The sequence below is a fragment of the Eleutherodactylus coqui genome, chromosome 3 (assembly GCF_035609145.1).
Source record: "Eleutherodactylus coqui strain aEleCoq1 chromosome 3, aEleCoq1.hap1, whole genome shotgun sequence".
Taxonomy (NCBI): Eukaryota; Metazoa; Chordata; class Amphibia; order Anura; family Eleutherodactylidae; genus Eleutherodactylus; species Eleutherodactylus coqui.
This window is the reverse complement of record NC_089839.1, coordinates 257,279,179-257,304,731: the sequence shown is the minus strand read 5'-3', so window position 1 is coordinate 257,304,731 and position 25,553 is coordinate 257,279,179. Positions and strand designations below refer to the sequence as shown.

The 25,553-nt window shown below is 46.6% G+C and overlaps 2 protein-coding genes across 9 annotated transcripts in view; one reads left to right on the top strand and one right to left on the bottom strand.

Annotated features, from left to right (window-relative positions):
* Window positions 1–15,925, bottom strand: part of LRRC8B (leucine rich repeat containing 8 VRAC subunit B) — a 37,170-nt gene extending 21,245 nt beyond the window's left edge. Inside the window, exon 1 of one of the 3 annotated variants that reach the window (XM_066597333.1) lies at window positions 15,875–15,925. The gene's annotated coding sequence lies outside the window, so the exon portion shown is untranslated. Of the gene's footprint in view, window positions 1–13,040; window positions 13,113–15,847 lie in introns of those variants that run through there. The other 2 variants (XM_066597332.1, XM_066597334.1) reach the window with 2 other exon arrangements.
* A 201-nt stretch (window positions 15,926–16,126) lies between these two features.
* KYAT3 (kynurenine aminotransferase 3) overlaps window positions 16,127–25,553 on the top strand; it is a 67,801-nt gene continuing 58,374 nt past the window's right edge. The window contains exons 1-2 of one of the 6 annotated variants that reach the window (XM_066597330.1): window positions 16,155–16,190; window positions 17,307–17,398. The gene's annotated coding sequence lies outside the window, so the exon portion shown is untranslated. Of the gene's footprint in view, window positions 16,198–17,306; window positions 17,399–25,553 lie in introns of all 6 variants that reach the window. The other 5 variants (XM_066597331.1, XM_066597327.1, XM_066597328.1 and 2 more) reach the window with 5 other exon arrangements.

Below are 25,553 nucleotides of genomic sequence, written 5' to 3'. Positions count from 1 at the left end.
AAAATGAATATCTGTCCATCCGCACTACAGAAAAAATGGCAACAGAGCAGGTATGTGTGGACGGCTCTGTCATGTGCAGGAGGCCTTATTTTTCTGCCGACATAGCTGGCTGAGGGCTTGTTTTTTGTGGGATGAGTTGTATTTTTTCATAGCCCTATTTAATGTATGATATAATGTACTGAAAAACTTTCAAAAATTTGTAAATGGGGTGAAATGGAAAAAAAAACAACAATGCAATTCCGCTATCTTTGGGGGTGGGGGTCTCATTGAGCACTATGTACCCTGCAACAGAGAAAGCAGAAGCAGTTACACATGGCTTCCATCTTCCCTTCTGGATGCTCAGCTGTCTGAGGTAGTCAAGCACACAACCTGTTCCAGCAAGTTGCAGGAGCTTTAATCTAGCGCCATATTTTTTGCTATTGGCCAGGATTAAAGCCCAAGTGTCATATAACTAAGGTACTTGGCCCTTAATGCGTTAAAGGGCCACTACAAACACATTTTCCCATTCCTGCATCTGTCACCTGATTGTCTGTCACACTCTGGAGGGGTTCTGAGTACTGTAGCCACTTTCCTGTAGTGCAGCCCCCTGTCTAATGCTTATCAGGCACCATCTTGATGGGGAGACTTTTTCCTTTCAGTTTCAAGTCAATCCCATGATGCATCAACACAGGTTTAGATAGAGGCTAGACTATTTTTGCCTGCTGGGGGACAGTTAATTATTATTACCTTCTATATTCACCTAAATAAGCTACAGATCACAATTATACAGTCAGGAGGAGGAGCTTTGATCTCCTCTATTGTAACTGTGTGACAGTGGCTGTGTGGTCATCATCAATGACTGCAATATGAGTGTCTGTAGTAGGTTCCATGTAGTAGCATCACACAAACTATAAAATTGACTAGAAACTGAACATGTAACCCCAAGTAGATCTTAGCTGTCCAGAATTGAGATCACATGACCATCTGATGAGGAAGAGGCCAAGAGTTTCAGACAGAAAGGAATAACTAACCAAGGTAACACAGGGCCATTTATATATATATTGGACATAATAAAAAACAAACCCAATTACCATATATTCTCGAGTATAAGCCGAGTCAATACGTTTTACCACAAAAAAACTGGTAAAACTTATTGACTCAAGTATAAGCCGAGATATACTCGAGTATATAATGGATAAAAAAAAAAAAGCACTCCATACTCACCTCCCAGCCGGCGTCTGTGTCTGTGCGGCAAGCTGCTTTAGAATTCTCCCTGCTGTCCTCTCTCTCTCTCGGCTTTCAAATCCCCGCCGTCAGTGCTGTGTAAGTAAGCGCTGTGATTGAATCGAGCGCCAGTCATTCACTGATAGGCTGTGAATGATCGAGCGCCGGCTGTGATTGGCTGGCGCTCGATCCAATAACAGCCTTGATGGCGGGGGATGGAAGAGGCGAGCAGAGAGGACGGCGGGGGAGGACAGCCGGGAGAATTGAAGCAGCTTGCTGCATCACTGCCGGGAACACAGTAATTCAAGCAGCTTGCTGCACCACCGCCAGGGACACAGACGCCGGCTGGGAGGGGAGTATGGAGGTTTTTTTAAAAAAATTAACCCTTCCCTGACTCGAGTATAAGTCGAAGGGGGCTTTTTCACACAAAAAAAAATGTGCTGAAAAACTAGGCTTATACTCGAGTATATATGGTACTTCTCTGCCTGTGCCGAGTGGGAGAGATCTCTCGGCTGAAACACTAAACACAGTATTAGTTTTGCTCAAGGTGTTTCTCTAAGGACTCCCTCACACAGGCGTGTGGTAAGAGTGTATTACGTGTGTGGCTTTTGCACATGTAATACGCTCTACCAAAGGCTCCTGTGTTACCTCTCCAAAATATTGCGCAAAATACACAGCATGTTTTATCTTGGTACGTATTAGGCACACATATACGCCAAGACAGTGCATGGCGGTTGGCATCATGTACGCGAGGTCATTGACTATAAACTGAATATCACTGCGCACTTGTTGCCTGGCATACAGTGAATTACGTCCCTGTGAAGCCTCCCTAATACAGTTCTCCATACAAATCAGCCAATCACTAGTGGCCAAAAAAAAAAAAAAAGTGTCCAGTATTGCAGTTCGGCTCCAGTAAAGTGTATAGTAGGTGGATGGGAGTGGCACGGTTTTTGGAAGAAATTTGGAATGTTGTTTTTGATCCTGTACCTATCTTAATGGTGTATAGGCTCCAAAGAAGTGCAAGGAATGGCCTGGATGGCATTAGAATTAAAAGCTGCAATTAGCAACCATAAAAGGAACATTTGCAGCGAACGTTTAAAAAGAAGCCATTAGAAATGATTGAACAGAACAACGAATTCCGCAAGAAAGAAATCAATATGCAGGGTTACTATAAAAGAAAAAGAAGTTGTGTAGAAAGTGAGATATTATTGATATAACCAAAATACGTACATAGTTGTGTAGTATACATGTTTGCTTGCATGACGAAAGTTACAATGTTTATATGGGAGCCTTTTTGTGAACCTGACCCACCCGGCTCCTGATGGTCTCCCAGAACGTTTCCTTTTGTGTAAACAAGGCCTTGTGTCTACAGGCACACACGGTTTCCCTGTGCAGAATCCCGCAGCGGATTCCACCCGGCCCGCAGACATGAGGCCAAAAAAATACATTTTACTCACCTGTAGGAATGCTGTGGGGTTCTCCTCCGTCGCGGGCAGATCTTCTTTCTTCTGCACAGCAGTTTCGTGTGAGACACCAGCAACATGCCGTGCGCATGCACCTCGGTTGCCTTTTTTTTTTTTTTTAATTCCTGCTTTTCCGCGGTGTCAGCTGCGGACGTGCCATGGATCCAGGCGGCTTCCATTGACTTCAATGGAAGCCTGTGGAAGCTGTCCGTGGGGGAAAACCGCAGAAAATGGAGCATGCTCCATTTTTCCCTGTGCGTGCGATCTGTGGATGCCCAATGATAGTCTATGGGCATATTGAACTGCGTATCATCTGCATGAGAGAACCACGCGGATTTCGCAATTCAATCATGTGGACATGGGGCCTAACTCCACGGGTGCTCACATGATGCTGACGTCACAGAACGCTGCAGTCGCAAAAACTTTCATCCCCACTCTATGCTACTCCGCATATTACATGTCTACCTGTTTAATAGTTTTGGTTCTATATAAAACTCAGAAAGACATAATATAAGGAATGGCTACTGACCTCTGTAATGAAAACATTGCAGTGAGGGAGATTATAGTGCACTATAAAGCAGTCTTGAAGACTGAAGCGGTAACTTCCGTTTTTACTCATCTTTTAGTTAAAAGGGCCATTCCAGAGAGAACACTATTTTTTTCAGACCTGTCCCCCCCCCCCGCCTCTCCTCACCTGATTGTCTATCACACTCTGTACGTCTCCAAAGTATATAGCAGTCATTTCCATGCAATGCAGCCTACTGTCTGATACTTATCAGGCATCATCTTGATGCTGAGATTTGCCCCTGCTTTCTCTTTTACTATTCTTTGCCATCAATCCCATGATGTATTAGCACAACACCACCACATGAGAAGCTAGAGCCTGTACCATCTCTTCCTGCAGGGAGGACAGTGAATGTAATTGCTTTAGGTCCCTCATTATAACTGTTCCTTTAATCATCAGCAGTAACCTTGATAGGAATTGGTGCCTCCTCCTCATTTCAAGAGTATAATACAAGCACAACCTTGATTCCTAGGTCATTAGCTCTACAATCAGGCTCTAATATGTGGCCACATTGCAGGGGCAAAAATATTAGGGCTCCTTTACACAAACTTCTGGTGACAGTGTATTACGCACGCAGGTTTTGCATGTGTAATATGCTGTACCAATCTGCCATAGGCTCTAATGTTGCCGCTCCCACAAATTGCGCGTAATAAATAAAATCGCGGCATATTTTATCTTGGCATGTATTACGCACACATGCACGCCAAGATAGTGCATGGTGATTGGCGGTGCGCAGCAAGTACCCATTACTACTGCGTACTTGCTGAAGGCCGCGTGACTGTCTCATGCAGGCGGCACGCAGCGAACTATGAAGCCGGGCGGCTGCATTTCCACAATCAGAGTAATACCCCATGAGGGAGCTATAAATTTAATGCCAAAGATTAGAATAATTTGCTTTCGTTGATAGGATCTAGTCGTCTTTGGCACAAGAGCCAGATGACTGATATGTGGATGCCGCGAGGGCTCATATTATGCTCCAGCGTACAAGTGGTATATTTAGAGGCAGAGATCTTTGTGATCCAGGGCTGCTCCCTACTGTGAAGACAATTTACACCGGCCAATTATTATAAGCTTGTTAACTATAATTGCCCAATGTGAATGCAGAGAAGCCTCCAGTCTCCATAATGCAGCGATATCTGCAGCACAATCTGTAATGTCAGTTCCGCTGTAGGGACACTCACATACGCAATAGCTATTTTCGCGCAGCTCTCATGAGAGTTGTAGCTAACCAGTACAGACACTTCCTGCCGGCAGTGAGGATCCTCATCATGGAAACCTTCATCAACTCGTCAGCAGCTATTTTTCCGTCCAGTGTCACCACTGAATAGATATGTAATGGGGATCTAAAGGCGCCGGGACTTGTAACCGGAAGCTGCCGCCGTAGCAGAGTATTCTAAGGCCTCATGTCCACGGGCAAAATATGATTTTAAATCCGCAGCGGATCACCCGCATGCGGATCCGCATCCCATAGGGATGCATTGACCACCCGCGGGTAGATAAATACCTGCAGATGGTCAATAAAAGTGAATAAAAAAAAAATGGAGCATGAAAAAAAAAAATGTGACATGCTCCATTTTCGTGCGGGTCTCCCACGGGGACGGCTCCCGCAGGCTTCTATTGAAGCCTATGGAAGCCGTCCAGATCCGCGGGCGACCTAAAATAAGAATAATTTACCCGCAGTGGACCGGGCACGTCTTCTCTTCTTCGCGGCCGGATCTTCTTTCTTCGGCCCGGTGGATGTGCCCGACGCATGCGCGCGGCACGCTGCCGGCGTGCCAAGTACATCCGCCGGCCGAAGAAAGAAGATCTGGCCGTGAAGAAGAGAAGACCTGCCCGGTCCGCTGCGGGTAGGTTTATTGTTATTTTCAGCGCTCATGTCCGCGGGGCAGGAGGGACCCGCTACGGATTCTCCGTGGAGAATCCGTAGCGGGCCTGATTTTCCCTGTGGACATGAGGTCTGACTGTTACGGAGAACTGTCCTTATGGATACATTCATAGGCAGGGGATTTTTTTGGAGTAGGAGATCTACCGGGCATTTTGGTGCAGATGTGCGTCAACATCTTCATCTAAATAAGGAAGATGGAACAAAACCTCTGCAGCACCACCTACTGGAAGGCAGCATTCCAGCAAGTTAACACCAGACTCTTTAGACAAGCCTTATAACAATTACTGGGAATTGAAAACCAAGCCAGAATACCATACATATACAGCTGTTTCGGGGGTTTTGCCCCTCATCTATGTGCAGTAGGTTTCTGGCTTGGCTAGTGAGAGGCCTGTGACATGGGTCGGGAGGGGTATTGTTTCTCTTTTAAGGGGGTCGGTCAAAAAAAAAAAAGTTAAAATAAATAAAAAAATCTTTACTAGGTTATTCCTCCCCAGTCAGTCTTCTTACCACATCTTCTCCTGGCTCCTCCAGTGTCCAGGTCACCTCACCTCCAGCCAGCCGGATGCTCTTCTTCCTGTGACGAAGCGTACATTGTCATTCCCCGCTAGGCAATGAACGCTACGTCACTCATAGCGCTCACTGCCCTGCAGGAAGTAAGCTGCAGCTAATTGACGCTCCGAAACAGGAAGAAGAGGATCCGGACAGCTAGAGGTGACCTCACCCGGGGGGCTAGAGGAGCCAGAAGATGAGAATAACAAAACCCCTTTATGGAGAGCACCTAGAAGATGAGTGAGGAGACACCTTGAAGGCAGTTTATGCTCCTCTGGGAAATATGCAAATAGGGAGGATAGAACAATACCCTAGGTGGCGCTGCAGAGGTATTGTTCCATCTTTCTTATTTGCATATTTCCCAATAATTGTGGCATGTTAATGGCCCTTTTTTAAGGCCATCCATGCTCCTCTGAGAAATATGGCCTGAGAAAGATGCTTTTCTGATACCGAAACAAGTTGACTGTCAGCGTGAATCCTTCAAGCTGTTCCTGGTTCATTTGTCGTTTCTTCTACTTCTTCATTCACTGAACCTGTCACATTGAGAATGTTGTCTATTTTGAAAGCAGCATGTCATAGAACAGGAGGAGCTGGGCAGACTGATATACTTTAGTGGGAAAATAGTCAATATAACATGTCATTTACATCTCCGCTAATTCTGGGTTCAGAGGTCCAGTGGGCGGTCTTATCAGTGATTGACAGCGATTTCTCTATGCGGTCATACACAGATAGGTGTCAATCACTGTTGGGACTGCCCACTGGACCTCTAATCGCCATTTTACATGGGCCAAGAATCTCACGATCCTCGTTTGCCGATGGAATGAGCTGGTGACGTCATCTCAAACTCGTTCGGCCCGTTTAGACTGCACGATTCTCTCCCATCGGTCAGTCGTTGGCCCACGTTCTAATTGAAAGATTAGGGTTCAGTTTCATTCGTATGAATGATGTTTTGAACAAACATCATTCCGGCTAAGCAGGGCAGAAATTCAGAATAAAAAGAGTTACAAAAATAAAGTGACAACTAATACTGAAACTTTCCCCAAAAAACGATATATCGTCTGCTCGGCTCCTCCTGCTCCATAACATGATGTCTGCAGTTTGGACTTTAAGGACTCCCTCCCTCACACAGGGCGTTTGCAGAAACGCAGCGTTTTGCAACGCTGCGTTTACTGCAGATTCCGCCCCGTTTCAGCAGCGCTGGCATACTTTATGCCAGCGTTTTGGCTGCGTTTTCAGCTCGGCTGAAAACGCAGCCAAGAATGCTGGAAAGAAAAAAAACCTAAATACTCACATAGCCGCTGCAGTCCGGGTCGCGGCCGCTGCTCTCTGCCGCTGATCCGGGCTCCCTCTGCACTCAGAAGTCTATTGCCGGCAATAGAGTGCTGTGATTGGTTGTCGGCGCTTGCTCGATGCCCAATCACAGTCCTTCATTGACTGTCTCAGCCAATCAGAGCTTGCCGGCGCTGATTGGCTGAGACAGTCAATGAAGGGCTGTGATTGGGCGCCGACAACCAATCACAGCACTGTATTGCCGGAGCCGGGGTTCTCAAACCTGGCCTCCGTCAATAGACTTCTGAGTGCAGAGGAAGCCCGGAACAGCGGCAGAGACCAGCGGCCGCGACCCGGACTGCAGCGGCCAGGTGAATATTGCTTTCTTTTTTTCTCTCCACCTAGCAGGGACTGATTTTCGTGGTGAGGGCTTCTATTGCAAGCCCTTACCCCGAAAATCGGCGAGCGGTTAACGCTGCCAAAAACGCGGCACCAAGTGTTGCCGCGTTTTCAGCAATGCTAAAACCGCTGCCCATTCATTTCAATGGGCGACGCAGGGCTGAAAACGGCCCAAAATAGAACATGCATCGCTGTCAAAGCGCAGCGTTGGGAGGCACTGCGTTTTCAGCCCTGTGTGAGCAGCCCCATTGAAATGAATGGGAGTGTTGTACAGCGTTTAGCGCTGGGCTGAAAAGGCAGCGCTAAACGCTGTATAAAACGCCGTGTGTGAGGGAGGCCTTACTCACATGAGTGATTTTTGCCACGCAGAGATGCTGAAGGAAAAACAAAACAAAAAAGCAAATCACAGCATGTTCTATCTTTTGGCATTCCCATGGAACACCCTGCCCATTGTTTTCAATGGGACTGTAAAAACATTGCACAGCCTGCGAGTGCCATGCAATTTGCATACAAGTGTGATGTGTTGTTTCCCATTGAACTCAATGGAAACCACTTGTGATCTTAGGCACACGTTTCACGTGTGTCACGAGGACCGCAATTCACTGAAGTGATACGAGGAGTTTTTAAATGAAAAACACATTGCACTGGCTTGAAAAAAAGGATCATATGGGGCCAGAGTTTCTCGGCCCGATATCAAGCTCGCCTGTGTGAATGCAAATACTTAGCAAAAATACCCCAAAAGACATGCCCAGGCGGAACATTGGATTCCAATGTATTCATTCAAATAAACGATTTTTGGCCACGGAAAAAAAAATAAAATAATAATCACGCTGAGAAAGATAGCACATAAACGACCACTTTCTGTCACGGGTTTTATACGCCGCGTGAAAAGATAGGTAATGCCCTATCCTTTAACATGATACACAGCAAGCTCCCATAGACTTCTATGGGAGCTGGAAAAAAAAGTGGGGACAACGCTGGGAAAAGAAGCTCTAATTAATCATTATCAGTAGAGATGAGCGAGCACGCTCGGTTAAGGCGGTTACTCGAGCAAGCATCGCTCTTCTTGAGTAACTGCATACTGGTCCAAGCAGATTTGGGGGGGTGGGGGGTGTTGGGTGGGCTCTCTCTCTCTATCCCCCCGCGAATCTGCTTGGACCAGTATGCGGTTACTCGAGAAGAGCGATGCTTGCTCAAGTAACTGCCTTAACCAAGCGTGCTCGCTCATCTCTAATTATCAGTCATTTGGAGCATTCTACATCCATTCCGAGTATTTTTTTGCCTATATGCAGCATCGCCCCGTGTAAATGGCTGGAAATACATGTATAAAGATCGTGCCTTGATCACTTCTAATCTTCATTAATGTGATTATACGGCCCACCTGGGCGAACGTATAAACGCATACAGTCGGCCTAAGGCGGTGTTCAATTTAGCATTATTACTTTTGTTTGGAGTCAAGACAGTTATGCCGGATTAGTTTTCGAATGTACACTGCACTACGCCTGTCCCCAAAATACCTGACGGAAGGGCAAAAACCACAAGTGTGAACAGAGTCTTACATTTTGTACATACTTCCTTTGGCAAATCTCCCGGTAGTCCGCTCCCTGCTGCTGCGGATCTTACATACAGATGATCGTGTTGGTAACAGGATGATGTCCTTGTTAGCGGAACCAGCGTCAATTACGTAACATTCCACCGCGTTGTTTTGTGTAGCAGACGTTAAGGCACACCTGATGACTGTTTCCCCTAATACCTTGCTGGGGAACAGTGTTTATTTTGATGGATCGCATTCGAGTTTTGTATCTGGACTTTATAAGAAGAGTGTAACTCAAACTAAAGAACACACAGTTTCCAGGCCAAATCATTTGTTTAACTGCAGGCGCCTTCTATAGCATAAATCCAAGCCATGATCCATACTAATATTAACCCTTTCCAATCCACTGTCTGACGTCTAAAGACATTATGATTTAAGGCTGTACAGCTTCGATGTAGGAAGACGCCCGTTGGGGTTCTCTTACTGTATATTGCCAGCCTCTCTGCTGTTGGAGCCTATCCAATGTGTCACCTCATGCAGTACTGGCTTTAGCCAGCAGATAGCGCCATTATATAACAGCAGAAAAAGAGTAGGCCTCCCTAGGAAAACTAGAATACAAATTGGACTGGAAAGGGTTAAAATGTGATTGTTCTCAGTAAGAGAAACCATGTAATCTTGTAGATAAAATAACTTAAAATGCCTAACAAAAATACATGATGTTATAGCAAGCTTCCAAACCAACGCAGGGTTCCTTCTTCAGGTTTAAATTAAATAGAGCCGAAGAGTCATGCATATTTATAAACACATACTTATATCGCTATGATTCTCTGCTCGTGGACGTCGGGGCTGCGCTTTCCATAGTAAGTCTATGGAAAGCATTCACTGTGTTACCCGCGACCAGATTATTGCCACAGATACCGCAATGAACTATCACCCGTGGACAGGCGGCCTAAAGGAATACTACAACAGAAACACAACAAGCATTTTTAACTAGACACTGATAGGGAAATGAAAGTTTTATGGTCCCTGAATTACTGTTGGGTGGGGTGGGGGTCACCAGGCCAGGAGTGTTATCTGTGCTATAGAGTTCTCGTATTTCCCACTCAAACATGAATCCTCGTGAATAATTTAACCCTCTATTAAAAGTGTCAAAAGTTGTTATAAATCTATATTTCTAAATTCTTCTATGGCTTTGTGACTTGAAACCACCCTTTAGTATCAGAACGCTCATATCTTTTATGTTGTGTCCATAGCTAAGTGCTTGGCCGCAGGTAATTCTGGCTTTCTCTGTTTAATTGTGTGGCGATCTCATCCTGGCTCTCGGTTTTTGCCCTGTTTCACTGGAAGATCTTCGGTGCAGAGTCATGGAGACACGAGGCAAGACCCGCCGGACCCCGACAGACAGGCGAGTATATATATTTTTTTATTTTTAAACTAGAGATGAGCGAGCACCCAAATGCTCAGGTCCGCGTTATTCGAGTCGAGCTTTTTGTAAAATTCGAGAGCTCTACTCGAGTAACGAACCCCATTGACTACAATGGGAGACTCGAGCAATTTTGTAGGTGGAACGCAGGGTCCCGAGCTTTTTATTATTAATAATTTTTTTTTTTCTCTCTCTCTCTCTCTCTCTCTCTCTCCCTTCCCACCAAAGATTTTCAAATGACGCGCGCTGCGTCGCGGTGGGGAGGGGCCAAACCAGGCACGTCACAGCGGGGAGGGGCCAAAAGCTGGGGCGGGGTCGAACGCGATTTGATGCTCGTTCGAGTAACGAGCACCATCGAGTACGCTAATACTCGAACGAGCATCAAGCTCGCCAGAGTATGTTTGCTCAACTTTATTTTTAACACAAGCTAGGGAGGATTTTAGGGTGAAGAGAGGAGAGTATATATATATTCTTTTTTTACCCAAGCTAGCCGGGGATGCTGAGGGAGCCACGTGGCAAGACCCACCAGACCCTGACAGTGGCGGAGAGGTGTGTATATATATATATATATATATATATATATATATATATATATATATATATATATATATATTTTTTTTTTTTTTTTTTATTTTATTTTTAGGGTACATTTGGAGAGGTGAGTATATATATATATATTTTTTTTTTTTTACACCAGATAGGGATGATTTTATATTTCAAGCCCTTCCCCCAAAATCACTGCTGGGATTGCCGGCATCCCATTGCATCATATCTCCTAAACTACACTAAATATTTTTAAAAACATTACACTCCCAAGTACAGAAAAAAATTTCATAGAATTTAAAATTGCTAATAAAAAAGTGCCGGTTTTTAACCTGTACGGGTGGGTTCACAGGAACGTGTTTTAGTGCGTGCATACGCACGCACTAAAACACGCTTGTATTTACAACAATACATTCCCCATGGTGTGTGCACATGTCCATGTTTTCCAGGTGCGTGCCTGCAAAGATAGGACATGCGTGCACCATAAGGGAATGCATGCATTGTTTTCAATGGAGCCGCTGCTGCTGCCGGTGGCTCCATTGAAAACAATGGTCTGCCGACTCCCTGCATTCTTTTTCAGGGAAGAGCTTTACATATAAGCTCTTCCCTGAAAAAGAAAGATTTTAGTGTAAAAAAAAAAAAAAAAAAAAAAAAGAAGCAGGCATTCTCTTCAATGGAGCCGCTGCTGCTGCCGGCGGCTCCATTGAAGACAACGATCTCCTGGCACCACTGAATTGTTTTTCAGGGAAGAGCTTTACATATAAGCCCTTCCCTGAAAATCAAGTAAAAGTGATTTAAAAAAAAAAAAAAAAAAATTGATACTCACCTCCCTTCAGCTGCCGGGGCTCAGCCCTGTCTTCTCCTGCTGACCCCTGCACTGTGGTGCTGATCTATCAGCAGGCGGGGATTTAAAATGACGTGTGTGCGTGCGTGCGTGCGTGCGTACATATGTTCTATTAAGCCTGAAGGACCCCAAATAGGTTCAAAAGCTCGCTATAATATCATGTATTTTTGTTAGCCATTAAAAGATATATCCACAAGATTACTTGGTTTCTCTTGCTTGTGTGGCCTAGAGTGTTAGGGCGGCAGATATGCAGTCCTAAGCTCTCGCTCCCTACCTGAAGGTTGTGGGTTAAGTCCCCGCCTAGTTCAGGTAGCCGGCTCAAAGTTGACTCAGCCTTCTATCCTTCGTAGGTCAGTAAAATGAGCACCTAGCTTGCTGGGAGCTAAAAGATGACTGGGGAAGGCAATGGCAAACCACCCCGCAAATACAGTCTGCCAAGAAAACGTCATCCTACGAATCCGTCATGACTCGGTGCTTGCACCAAGGTGATTTTACCTTTACCTTGCTGAGAACAATCACATTTTGAACATATACTAAGGAACATTAGAAATTCTGATTCTTTTATATTTTGTAGACAGGCATAAGATTTCCCATATTGGGAGGTTTTTCGGTGTATTCGGTAGTTCCAGGGATCCCTCCTACCATGGATTCCTATAACGGAAACCAAAGCCTAATAGCAAACACTTTGTATACCGGCGAACATCTGACATGTCTAGGGCGGCTCTGATGAGGGTTAAGAGCTCCAATTTGCCAACTGATAAAAACAAACAGGAAAGTAATTACTGTGCAACAGAACAACATTTTAGCGCCCGCCGGTCACCACGTCTGTACCGGTAATGGGATGTAGCTACCGCAGCCGGAGGGTTTTAGAGTGATGTTGCCTTCATCAGTCTCGATATGGACATTATGAGTTAGTTCTTCACAAGGTCATTACGTGCTTCATGTTTATTGTTCTGCCATAAAAGCTTGTTTACTGAACACCAAACGCTGCGTACTAGTGCCCCGTGCTTTGACTTTCACAATCACTTAAAGTGAACCCGTTGTGAGAGCTACCTGACAGAGAGATGGGCGTTATACCGCTCTTCCCATCAGAGTTTAGGGGTTGTACATAACAACTGAGACACCTGGCCGCCAATCCAGCCGCTACGCATTCTCCCAGTGTAGACGGCTGTATAACCAAAGCTGTAGGTTACGACCAGGCCCCCAAGTCCAAGGAGGCCCGCCGCTGTATTGCACCATGCCTTTGGCCAGATGTAACGATCACTGAACAACAAGCATGTTCATTGGCACTTCTTTTATACAGTCCAAGAATAGGCTTATGGGGACGAACAATTGGAATTCCAATCATCACAGGGAGACGTACAGCTGGTCACCAGTATTCTTTTGCTGTCCGTTGGCTGATTGGGGTCTCCTTTACATGGCCTGAGAATTTGTCCACTGAACATTGGTGCCTGAAATATGTACAGAAAATACGCCTGTGTGAATGAGCCCTTACTGTAGTAATTGGGGCTATTTAGTTCAGTTAGGTAAGTATGCACGGCCTCAGTTACTACAGCAACTCCTTCCTTTACAGACCCTCCTTGCTTTTGGGTTGGGTCCTCTTTAGCTCTGGGGACCAAAAGCTGAAGAAGAGACACAGAACTCCGGAGTCAGGAATGGGAGGGAAATGTATATGTATATGATGCATACAGGAACATATAGTAAGTGCTCCAAACGTCTACTAGTTTAACCACTTCAGGACTGTCAAACACATACAAACATCCTGCGGTTGGGAAGGGAGCAAGGAGAAGGCTCAGGAGCCAAGTCCGCTCCATACCTGGAGGCCATCAGCTGTTTTTGACAGCCGCCACTGACTGCCAGGACCAGGGCTAGCACAGAGCTAATGGTTCAAAGCTGACTGCGCATCTATAATAGTCAGCGGGAGGAGATCCCCTCCCACATCCCATCGGCACCCTCACACAGCAGGATCGGAGGGTGCTGATGGACTAGCCCGGAGCCTACTGAAGGCGCCCACTGCTGCCATGCGGAGATGAGAAAAGCAACATCAAGAATCCCTATACATACTGCAATACTGAAGTATTTCAGTATATAGTACAAGCGATCAATTGATTCCAAGTTCAATCCAACCTGTGGAGACTAAGGCCTCCGGCACACGGGCGCGGTCGACCCCACATGTCGGATTCTCGCAGCGGAGTTCGACCCGATGCCTGGCCGGTGACCCCAGCGTACCTGTCTGCCGGTCTTCTCCTCTGCTGCGAATGTGCTGGCTGGAGCGCCGGCGCAGTACAGAGGACGCCGCGCCGTCGCTATGGCGATGACGCAGCTCCCACGACTATTCTGCAATGATGATTGCCGAATGGCCGCGGGATGGATGGCTTCCATTGACTTCAATGGAGGCCAGCCACGTGTAGCCAGCAGGAAAATCGCTGAATGATACGATTTCTCCCCTATGAGCAGAAAATTGCGATCACTTTCCGCTTGTGGGCTGCGGAACGCAGCGATATTTCTCACACCACGGCGCATGGGCAAAAAACCACTCCTGTATATGACTCCATTCAAATGAACAGGGTTCATATCCGTGCTTCTCGGAACGCAGAAATCTCACGCGATTTTCACGGCCGTGTGAAAGCAGCCCAACAGTTAAAAAGTATTAATGGGAACCGGTCACGTACCACAGCATCAAAAACGTAGCTATGGTGCTGTCAGAGGGCGAGGCAGGGAGCCAGGTGATGTGTTGTTTAAACTCGCCCGTTCCCGCGACCCAGCAGTGTCCCTATCTGAAGTCGGCGCGGCACAAAAATTCGCCGCTTTTCTGAAAAATCGATGGGCTAAAAATGTATATTGGCTGTCTAAGGGAACGGTCACACCGAGCCGATTTACCGGCAGGAGATCCTGGACAAGTGGTCATCCAGCAAAACGTCAGTCGGAGCGCTGGAAGCCGGACAGAACCCATTATAGTCAATTCGGATCCCGCGGTTACGGAAATCGCCAGGAGCCCCGGCGCAGGTGTGAACGGGGTCTCATGGAAATGTCATTTTTTTCAGTCAAAAAAACAAAAACCAGACAGAACTGAGGAAAAAAATGACACAAAACAAGCTGTATTTTACTGCATTTGCTTCTCTGCACACGGACGGATTTGGATTGCGGAATCCGCGATTAACAACGCGCAGACAATCCGCTGCATTCCGCATCCATTAGCAAGAATGGAACATTTGCATGCCGGCTCACACGAGCGGACAGTGATTGCGATTTCCACTTGGGGAAAAAATAAAAAAAATCCTAAATCGCATCTGTTCTATTTCTGCGCAGATTCCGGTCGGACGGCTTCTATTGATGTCAATGGAAGCCGTTCCATTCGCGACCGTTCCACAATTGACACTGTGGAAAGCTCGTGGGTCCAGCGACGGCGCAGGAAAAAAAAGGGATTAAAAAAAAATATATATACTGCGCATGTCCAACGGCGAGACGTTTGGACCAGCTGCATACGGTTTAAATACAGGAACGTGCAGACGCCCGCTGTGGTCACGGACGGATCCCGCTGTGGGCTCCCGCATTCGTGTGCAGGCGGCCTTAAGGCAGATTAGAAAAATGAAGAAACAATGATCTTAGGGCTCATTCACGCGAAGGCATTTGCGCTGCGTATTACACCTGCATACAATACCAAATTAATAGAACTCATTTCCTTTCAATGGGATTGGTTATATACGCTTTTTTTTTTTGCGCACATTTTGGTCTTGCAAAAAAAAAAAAAAAGCAGAATGTCCCATTTTCGTGCATATTGCGCACGAAAATAACACATACTACACTAATTAGACATAACTGTACAATGGGACAACGGACGGTGCCGAGAACATGCCGTGTGAACGGCTCCCTAGATTCAATGGTGTAGAATTATCAAAACAGTCTAAAACAAACACAGCCTTTGTTATTCGTAGCAGCCAATCACAGCGCAGCTTTCATCTTCCCACAGCAGACTGAGAAATGAAACCTGCGCTGTGATTGGTTGCTCGGGGCAACCAAGTCATTTTGCATAAATGAGCCCCAACGTGCCGCCCACAAATAACAGTCCATCACACTAACGGTCCCGGCGCATCCCACAATGACATGACTTCTCCTCATAACCTCTGGCAATAAGACCCGCTTCCGCCCAGTGATGAGCGCCGGACACACCTGTCACTTCCACGGCTCAGCTCTCACCTCCCATCTGCCCGGGGCCTCTAGCGGTGTCTCCTTCCTACTCCCGCAGAGATGCCGTGTAGTGCTCCACACACCAGCCAATAGAATCCTGTTGTCATCCTATAGTCTCATTCTATTGGCTCCTCACGCTGTCACTCAACGCTCATTGACCTATAGTAATAAAGAAGGAGAGACCTCTGCTGGAAGGGGAAGGACCCACCTCTGAGCGCTCCTATTGGCTGAGCTGCTCATCAATCATGCCTCCTGCTCCCTCTGCTGTCACCGCTGCCCTCCCTTTCCTTCCATGTGAGGCTCCCGTGATAGAAGGACGCCGCCAGTAAGTGGTGTGTAATAACCAGTACTGCACCGTTAGACTTTCTCATGAGCTGCTGCTCTCTGCTAATGGCTGGCCAAGCCTGGTGAAGCTCTTGTGGCATTCTGTGCTTGGGGAATAGAGAGATTGCTACAGTTGTGGCATTACGAAATATTGAACGCTAAAGCCGGCTTCACATGAGCGGATGCGCAATTGTGTGTGCACAATGAACTATGCTTTTTTTTTTTCGTGTGCGTTGGCGTATTTCACTGTACTCTTTGCGCCCGCAAGACATGTTAATTTGCGCATTTTAAACAAAGCTGCGCTGATTGATATGGCTGATTCATTTTAATGCGTTCCAGATGTGTTCTTTTTTCCAGCAAAATAACGCGGCGTCTCCTTGCGTATTGCGTGCGCGTTTGCACGTTCCACCATTGGCTTTTATGGGGATCTTTAGCGCATACATATGCAGAAAAATAGAACCTGCTGTATAGTCTTTTGCAAAATGTGTTCAAAATGCGTAAAAGTGAACGACTGCAATTAAAATCAATGGTTTCTATGCTCTGCGTATTGCGTGCGCGATACGTAGAGAACAAAAACCAGCGATTTCAATGGGGTTGTTCACATTTACATATTTTGCGCGCGTCTGAAATCAACGGGTATGCCCAAATATGAGTGCAATACACAAGGATGTGCGTGAAGCACCGCACAATTGCGCATGGGGGGAAAAAAACGAATCTGCAACGCGTTAAGACTTATTAGCCATTTCAATGGATGCGTCTTTTTTTGTTTTTGCCGCGCACATATGAACGTGACTTGCAAGCGCAAACAGTACGGTAAAATATTCTGATGCTTGCGCAAAAAAGCATAGTCAATTCCGTAAAAAACGCGATTTAATTGTTGGGGCTGATTAGGTTTTTTTTTTTTTTTTTTTCAATGCAAGCGCAAAAGACTTGTGCGATTGCCCTTGTCGAAGGAGGCGTTGCCACCGGCAGATACGTTATTTTCCAACAGCTCTCCTAGTGATGGACTGGTTCCAGTAGGTTCTCTTGCTGGGATCCCTGCTGTCAGCGGATCTCTCGCCGTCTGGTTGGTTCTCACGTTGTCCGTGTAATATAACGCAATTCTGTATAATTCCAGGTTCACGTGGCCAAATTACACCCGAACCCCCTTATCATCCTACTGAATTGGACTTGGGTCACTGGCGAACCCTTCTTGCTGACCGCAGACAAGTAAGAGGACTAGAGTAAGGGCTCCTTCACACAGGCGACAAAATTGCGTGATGTTTCTCACGTTGCGACGGTGCTACAAATCGCATGTATGTGATCCCATGCTTTCCTATGGGTTCCTTCACATTAGCCATGTCTTGTAGCCTGCGACATTGCGTGACAAAAAAATTGTGGCTTGCGGAATATTGCCACGATTTGCGAGGTTTTGTAGCCCATATTTCCTTGTGGACCCTTCCTTTGTATTGCATCACATGAAAATGCGGATTTCGTCTGGTGCGATGCATCTTTTACAGTAGGAAATCATATAGTAGGAAAGCCAGAAAATAAGCCCTGGCTGCATGGGAAAAAAAAGCACAGTCTATCACCTAAGGGGCAAATGAATGGCTGTGATTGGTTCATCAAGCGCTGGCTCTGATTTGCTGAGCCGCGGCACTTGAGAACCAATCAAAGGCAACGCTTGGAGGCGGGGTTTTTCAAAGCCCCGACCAGGAGGCTCTGCCGGAGGACTTCAATCAAGTGCCGGAGATACGGAGGAGAAGTGCGGCGGAGCCGGACAGCGCCTCTTAGGTCATGTATGTTTTTTTTTTTTGTTTTTTTTTTTTAATGCAGCCAGGGCTTATTTTCAGAGTATGGCTTATATTTCAAGCCCTCGCTTCCCCCCAAAACACCCCCCCCCCCCGAAAATCCCGGCAAAAGAGTTTTACAAAGTCACATGACTTTGTAGCAACACGAAATCACTGCGAGAAAATGCAGCGATATCGCACAGAACACCGATGTGATATCGCTGCGATTTTTCTCGCGGCGATATTGCTGTTGACAATGTGAAAGAGGCCTAAGGCAGATACGCAATACGAGACACCTAATGACAGAGAAACTTGAACTGCGCTACTGCATTAAATTTTTGTGTAAAGCTTGGCGATTCCCAAGTGGAAACGATCCGTAAGATTCCAAAGGCCTTTGGGGACGACTCAATGGGCACCACAAGATAGAGGCGTGGTACAACCGCTTCACAGGGGGGCGCACACCAGTGGAGAGTGGAACACGTTTTGTAGACCCTCAACATCCGGAACTGAGATCGTTATTGGCCAAGTGAGGACCCCGGTGATGCAGGATCGCTACCAGAGAACTTTTAGGCGAGGCGAGCATCAGCACTGGATCCGTTCATTCCGTTTTGACTAAGGATTTGGGCTTCAGGAGAACCTCAACGAAGTTCGTACCAAAGCTGCTAATGATCGAGCAGAAGCAACTCCACTTGGAGATCGCGCAGGACATGCTGTAGACTGTGGCTTAGTTTTCAACTCCCAATCATTGCTCTACAGACCTGCATAAAGGGTCAAGCATTGATTTTAAGGAATGCTGCCATCCATTAGGTGGTGCTGCAGAGGTATTGTTCCATCTCCATTATTTGCATATTTCCCAGAGGAGCATGGATGGCCTTATAAGTCTCCTCAGTCACCTTCTTGGTGCTCTCTTTAAGGAGAAATGTTACCCCTCCCGACCCAAATTCCTCAACACAGTGATCACTGGCGACGAGTCCTGGGTTTATGGGGACGACCCAGAAACCACATTGAAGCCATCGCAATAAAAGCATCTAACATACCCGAGACCAAGGCAGGTTTGCAGCAATGTCAAAGTCATGCTGTCTGTCATCTTTGACTCCAGTGGTGTGGTTCATCATTAGTACGCACCACATGGCACAACCAAGGAGTACGACAAGGAGGTTCTGCGTCGCCTTCGTAACGCTGCGAGATGCAAACAGCCGGACCTGTGGGCAGCAGGCGATTGGCAGCTCCACCACAATAATGTACCCGCCTGTTCTCCACATTTGATACGGAGTTTCCTGGCCAGACACAACACACCTGTGCTTCTTCAAGCTCCCTACTCTCCCCACGGTTCCATGTGACTTCTAGCTTTTCCCCAAGCTGGAAATATCCCTAAAAGGAACCAGATTTCAGTCCAGAGAAGACATCCTGCAGAATGCGACGGACCAGCTACACACCATCTCATAAGAGGCGTTTTCAGTACTATTTCCGACAGTGGCAGAAGCGTTGGGAGGAGTGTGTGGCTGCCCAAGGGGATGACTTAGAAGGAGATTAATGTAAGATTGTAGTATCTGAATACAAGTATTTTTATGAATAAAGGTTGGATACTCGAGAATGGTGATCCTGGGTACTCCTTCTTCCTCACTGCACCCCCTACGGTGAGAAGACGACTGAATGGAGCATTGGTGTGCTGATGCTCCATTCAGCTTCAATGGGACTGCGGAGATAGCTGAGCACTCTGAGAATGTCAATGGTGATGGCCGTATACCTGTACATCCACCTTGTCTTCGCTTCTCTGGAGTTTGGCAATTGGGGGAAAGTTTGGAACTCCTTATTATGACTCGTTCTCTCGAGTCGCAGTGAATAGAACTCATTGAATGAGTCTCTTTTACATAAGTGTAAGGCTGGGTTCACACGGCGGATTTGCCCCGCGGAATTTCGCCGCGGCAAATCCGCCCGTGGCCGCTAATCTCGGGATTATCCAGCCATATGGACGAGATTTCTCAGAAATCTTGTCCACACGGAACGGCCAATCCGCTGCGGTAAGTCCGGCTTTCAGAATATGCAGCATGTCCATTCTTTTTTTCATTCCGCTGCGGCCGCGCTCTCCTCTCTGGGAGCGGCGGCCGCAGCGAAAGAGCGAGCGGCCGGGCCGCTTCAAAGCCGCGGCGGTTCTCCCGGCGGAAATCTCGCGGTTTTTGCTGCGGCCAAACCGCGAGATTTCCAGCGGGATTCCGTCCCGTGTGAACCCAGGCTAAGACTCTTGATGTGCATTACGCACCATAGAAGCCCATTGAAATCGCTGAATGTACGTAAATACCCGCAAAACCTGTGTCTAGAGTCTATAATTGTGGCCCTTGGACCAAAAAAAAAACTTTTGCACCTCTGGTGTAGACTGAAGTTCTTTACTGTACTGTTATTGTATACCGTAACAGTCATGTGCTTCACTGTGGTACACTATAGCCTGAAGCGTCATTCTACATTAGACACGCCGCTCATGGTCACATGCCTGCCTATGTCCCTCGCTGTCCTCAATGGTCATTTATGCTTGTGAAGTGAACTGTAGAGTTATTGAGTGTCAGATCTCCTCTATTACTAGGGAAGCCGATAATCCATCTTGTATTCTCTCTCGCATCGCTCATGGCTTTCAAAAAATGTAGAAATTATATTGAAGACCAAGGATATGTTGAGTTATGTCTCTAAGGCCAATGGGACATTTAGGAGCAGAGGTCACATGGGATCCAGGCGTTAAATGGTTTATATGGTTGATTAATGATTATCGTTCAAAGGAGATCGTAAATGATGATCGGTCCAAATGTGAGCCAACAAGAATTGTTCGCTTCTCGTTCGTTGTTTATTTTATGCAAGCATAACAATCATTGTTGGCTCGTTCGCTTATTATTGGATTTAACCCGCATTCAGTCCTTCTCCTTTGATAGGGACTGGATGATTCTGACCGATTCTCCTTTGAATGAGCCAATGGTGCGTTTTCCTGTATAAACGGGCTGCACTAGTACGAATGAGTTAGCGATGACGTCACTCGCTCGTTTAAACAAGAATCGGCTTGTCTAATAGGGTCAGCTGAGGAGTCCTTGGACACTTTCCAGAACATCTGCCTGGAGAATCGGGTGGCTTGGTGACAGCGTTGGATTGGGTGGCTGGTGGGTAGATCTAGAGCCCATAAGAAGAGAAGTGAGACTCCGGAATCCAGATGTAGATTGAAGACCGGACGTCTCGCACTGCGGTGGAGGACCCCCTCAGGCAGCTTATTATCTGTGTTGAAGAGGCCGGCGGTGAAGAATGGCTGAAGCGATGCTTAGTTGCGCCACCACTCCCCCTGCAGAAAAGCATTGGAACTGACCCTGGAAAGCAAGGGTATGTCGCGGAGGTCAGTCACCTGGAACTGGAAGTAGATCTCCTCTGTACCGGATGTGCTGGAAAGAGAGCCTGGTGAGAACGGAGGTGCTACTCCCCACCACCGCTGACAGCAAGAAGCAGAGCAGACCACAGGAGGGCATCGCTCCTGTCAGCATCGCAGGGACAAAGGCTTGAAGTACGTGGCGAGATCCCTGGAGGTCAGAGTCAATCTCTGTCCAATGGCAACGCTATTTCCTTTTTTTTTTTTTACCTAGTAATCGTGAACTCGATATTGCAGCTTTGAACAATGTTTTATTAACCCTTTCTATTCCACTGCAAAGGAATGCAGGGAGTGGGGCTAGGTTACCAGCCAATACATCTACTGATTCTGGGCTGTCAAATGCAGGTCCGTTTCCAACCTGGGAGCCTACTTCTTTTAGACCTAGTTTAGAGTAGGGAGCAGGCATTCAGTATGTATGAAGTAGGTGCGGACATGTGGGCTGTCCCCTATGGGTTTTTATCTCCCTTAGCGGTTAAAGGAAAACATATGGAAAAGTGATTTTGTGGAACTGCTGTGCTTATTGCTGTTAGCAAAAGAGTTTGCGACAAAGTCCAATAAAAAGGTCGATGACAAGCCGGGCGAGCGGAGGAGAGCTCCCGGGAAGTCTGTTAATAATTGGCTTCAAGGCTTTTGTATATTTGCTGCTGTTTTGTCAGAAGGTTCACAAGTCAGTGCTTCCGGGTTATTTCAACATACCGACAGAATTTTAGAAGCTTCTCATCATTTTGTATGACGAAATGTTTTGCCAAAAACTAGCAGTTTATCCTAACGGTAACTGGGGTGTCAAAGATGTCGGCCTCTACTTGAACGTAATGCTTCCTCCAAGGCCGATGTTTAATTGCAGTCTTCTGGCGCTACTTTGCCTGGCTTTCGTAGAGGCATCTGCTTCTCTTGGAATGAGGGCCAATGTAAATGGTTACAGAACTGTAGATGCCACCATGAATGCTCCTCTTGTGTGGTGCATACCATGTTGCTGTGTTTTAAGTGCCGCTCAACTTAATGTCCATCCATCTGTTAAAGAATTTTTAACCATAGGACTTGACACTAGTGAGGCTACCAAGAATGCTTCCCTGGCTACCCAGAAGAAGTCTACCCAGACCATCTGAAGGCCGAGCTAATTGGTTTGGGTTTTGAGTTCCTGAGTTTACAGGTTTAGGGTGTCTATTGGATTAAAATTTAAGTCTGTGGATATTAATCATCAAGTTGTTAGATCTAAAGTTGAAAAAGAGGTAGCTGAGGCCCATGCTGCTGCCCCTTTTGATAGTCCCCTTTTACCAAATTTAGACTATCTCTACTAGTGGTTGTTCTCCTCCTTCCCCCCCCCCCCCCCCCCCCCCACAAAAAGGACCCAAATAGTTTTCGTATTATCCGTGACTTATCTTACCCCACTAATTTGTCAGTCGATGATGAGATTGATACTAATTTACCATCAGTTGACTGTTTCTTTTGAGTCGCCACTGGTTTTGTTAAGGCACTGAGATCACAATGACTTATTGGCCAAAGCTGATATTAAATCTGCTTTTCGCCTTTTACCTGAGCCCCCCTGGCTATATTTCTAGTTTGAAGTTTTACTTTGCTATGTGCCGGCCTAGGGTATTTTCTTTATCGTATTTTTGTTGAAAAAGATTTTATTAGACATCCGCGTAACAAATATATAACATGTACAAGGTAAATAACATGCAACCAGCTGAGAGCAAAAGGAGAAACTAACAATGTATTATGATGTAACCCATGGGGTCATCAGATACAAATTGTAATGCAAGTGTCTAAAAATTTTTTTAAAAATTATATGCAATTCAAAATCAAAACCATAATATAACCATGGGTTAAGAAAGGAAGGTGAGGGAAGGTCTTGGGTGCAACGCTAACAATGTCCTACTTACTATTCCGTTCTAGAATTCTTATGACCTGATCAGATTCAAAAATATCCATTCACTATAACTGTGGTAATATCGTATAGACATCCAAGACCTCCCAAGAGGTATAGAAAATAGAAGAGCTATTTTCTTCGCCTGCCCGCATTTCCTCATATCCCATGAGCATGTTTACAACCTCCATCCACATCACTCTGGATGGTGCGACAGTGGAGCGCCATAATCTAGGTATAACTTGTCTGGTTTCAAGGGCGAAAAAAAACGAGCAAAATCTCTCTTTATTGTGAGAAATCAGAAGCAGAAGATGAAGATAATAGGGCAGCCTCCAGGGTCAGGGCCAGAGATGTACCACAAATGATTGTACAAGTCTATAACATCCCACTAAAGCAGGGGTGTCAAACTCCTTTTCACCGAGGGCCACATCAGGCTTATGGTGACCTTCAAAGGGCCGATTGTTAGGCCGCCTGCAGACAACAGGGTGGGATCCCGCTGCGAGAATTCTCGCGGCGGGACTCGACCCGAGCCCCTGCAGGGACCAGTGCGGGTCTCACCTGCTCCCGCAGCTCCGGCTCTGAAAATAGAGCATGCCGCGCTCGGTTTTCCACGCGGACAAATCACGGCCGTCTGCCTAGGATTGCGTTAGAAAACGCAATCCTATGGCAGCTTCCACGGGCGAAAATTCTGCGGGAAATCCCATTGCGGAATTTCCACCCGTGTGCAGGGGGCCTAAGACAGTATAGTAAGGGCCTGTTCACACAAGCGTATTTGCATACATAATATACAGTGAATAGAAGCCATTGATTTTAAAGAGTTCATTCACATGATGTTTATTTTCACACAGCATGACCTATTTTGTTGCGTACTACGCACCGCAGTAGGCCATTGAAGTGAATGGGCCGCGCATATACGTGGTGAATGCGCAGGACACCTGTGGATTCACAATGTATTTGAACACCATTTCAGTGGGCCCATCTGCGTTTTTTTTGCGTATGCAAATATACAGGCATAAGCGTTTTTTGTTTTTTTTTGATTGCGCAGGCACGCAGCGTTTGTGCGACCGGAATACAATTACACCCATGTGAACGAGCCCTAATATTGACCCTGATAGTGGCCCCAGTAAAAATAACGACCCCCACAGTGGCCCAATTAGTAATAAGCCCCCATCAGTAATAAGCTCCCCCTCAGTAATAATAAGCCCCCATCAGTAATACAACCCCCCCCCAGTAATAATAGTTCGTCCCTATCCCATATACTTACCTCCTCCTTGCTGTCAGCACTGCTCCCCCTCTGCTTGTGCTGAGCCCGGATGCACATTGACGTCAGTGTGTGCGCCCGGCACGCTTCCTCCCCGAGTCCTCTCCTGCGGATCTGAAGAGCAGGAGATTCCCAGCTGCACACTGACCTCAGTGTGCGCCGGGATCAGCGGTAACAGCGCGATTACCAGCGGGGAGCTGCGGCACCCCAGCTGGAAATCGCTGCAGTGGTGATCGGCGTCGGCACGCCGTGGGCCACATAACATGAGGCAGCGGTCTGAATTCGGCCCGCAAGCCTTGTGTTTGACACGTGCGCTAGAGAGTAGCTACTGGAGGGCACTGCTACCAAATATGGACCATATTCCCTACATCACTAGCGCGTCTGCAGCACAAGGGGGGGGGGAAAACGTGATCATACATTTTATGTAGTTTCTCCGGTGTTCTGTACCCTCGTGTAAGCATCTTGTAATTTAATTCTTGTGACTGACAAGACACCGCCAATTTGTGAGTTAAAATAAAGTTCCTGTGAGAAAGATTGACCCAGTTCCCTTTCCCAGGCTCCGACGAAACCTGGGCAAGTGTCCTCTGTCTCCCGTGTCAGCAATATTTGGTATAATGCAGAAATCATATGTCTAGGGGAATCTGTAGTTCTTCAAATGGAGTTAGTGCCTTACATAGATTCACCGCAGGTTTCAGGGAGTTTACAAAACTTCTTAGTTGAAAATATTGCATCCATGCTCTGTCGGGGATCTTGGTCTTTCTTGGTCAAAAAAAGCCAGTCAATGGCTTTAAACCTGTCTAGTTCAGCACGTCCGTCAATCGTGGTATAGGAGCTCTGAAGGGATAGAAGGGAGGGATTATGCATTGTGCCTCTGAATTGAGGATTGCCCATTAGGGGGTGTGAGAGGGCCTGGGGATGAGCCTATATCGCATAAGGTAGTGAACCCGACCCAAATTTCCGTTATTTTGTAAGGGTAGGGACAAGATGGGAATCTCTGAGATATTGCCTCAGTAGCCAAAACACCTCCTAAGTCAACCTAGGCTTCGTAGCATATTTTATCTCTACCCATA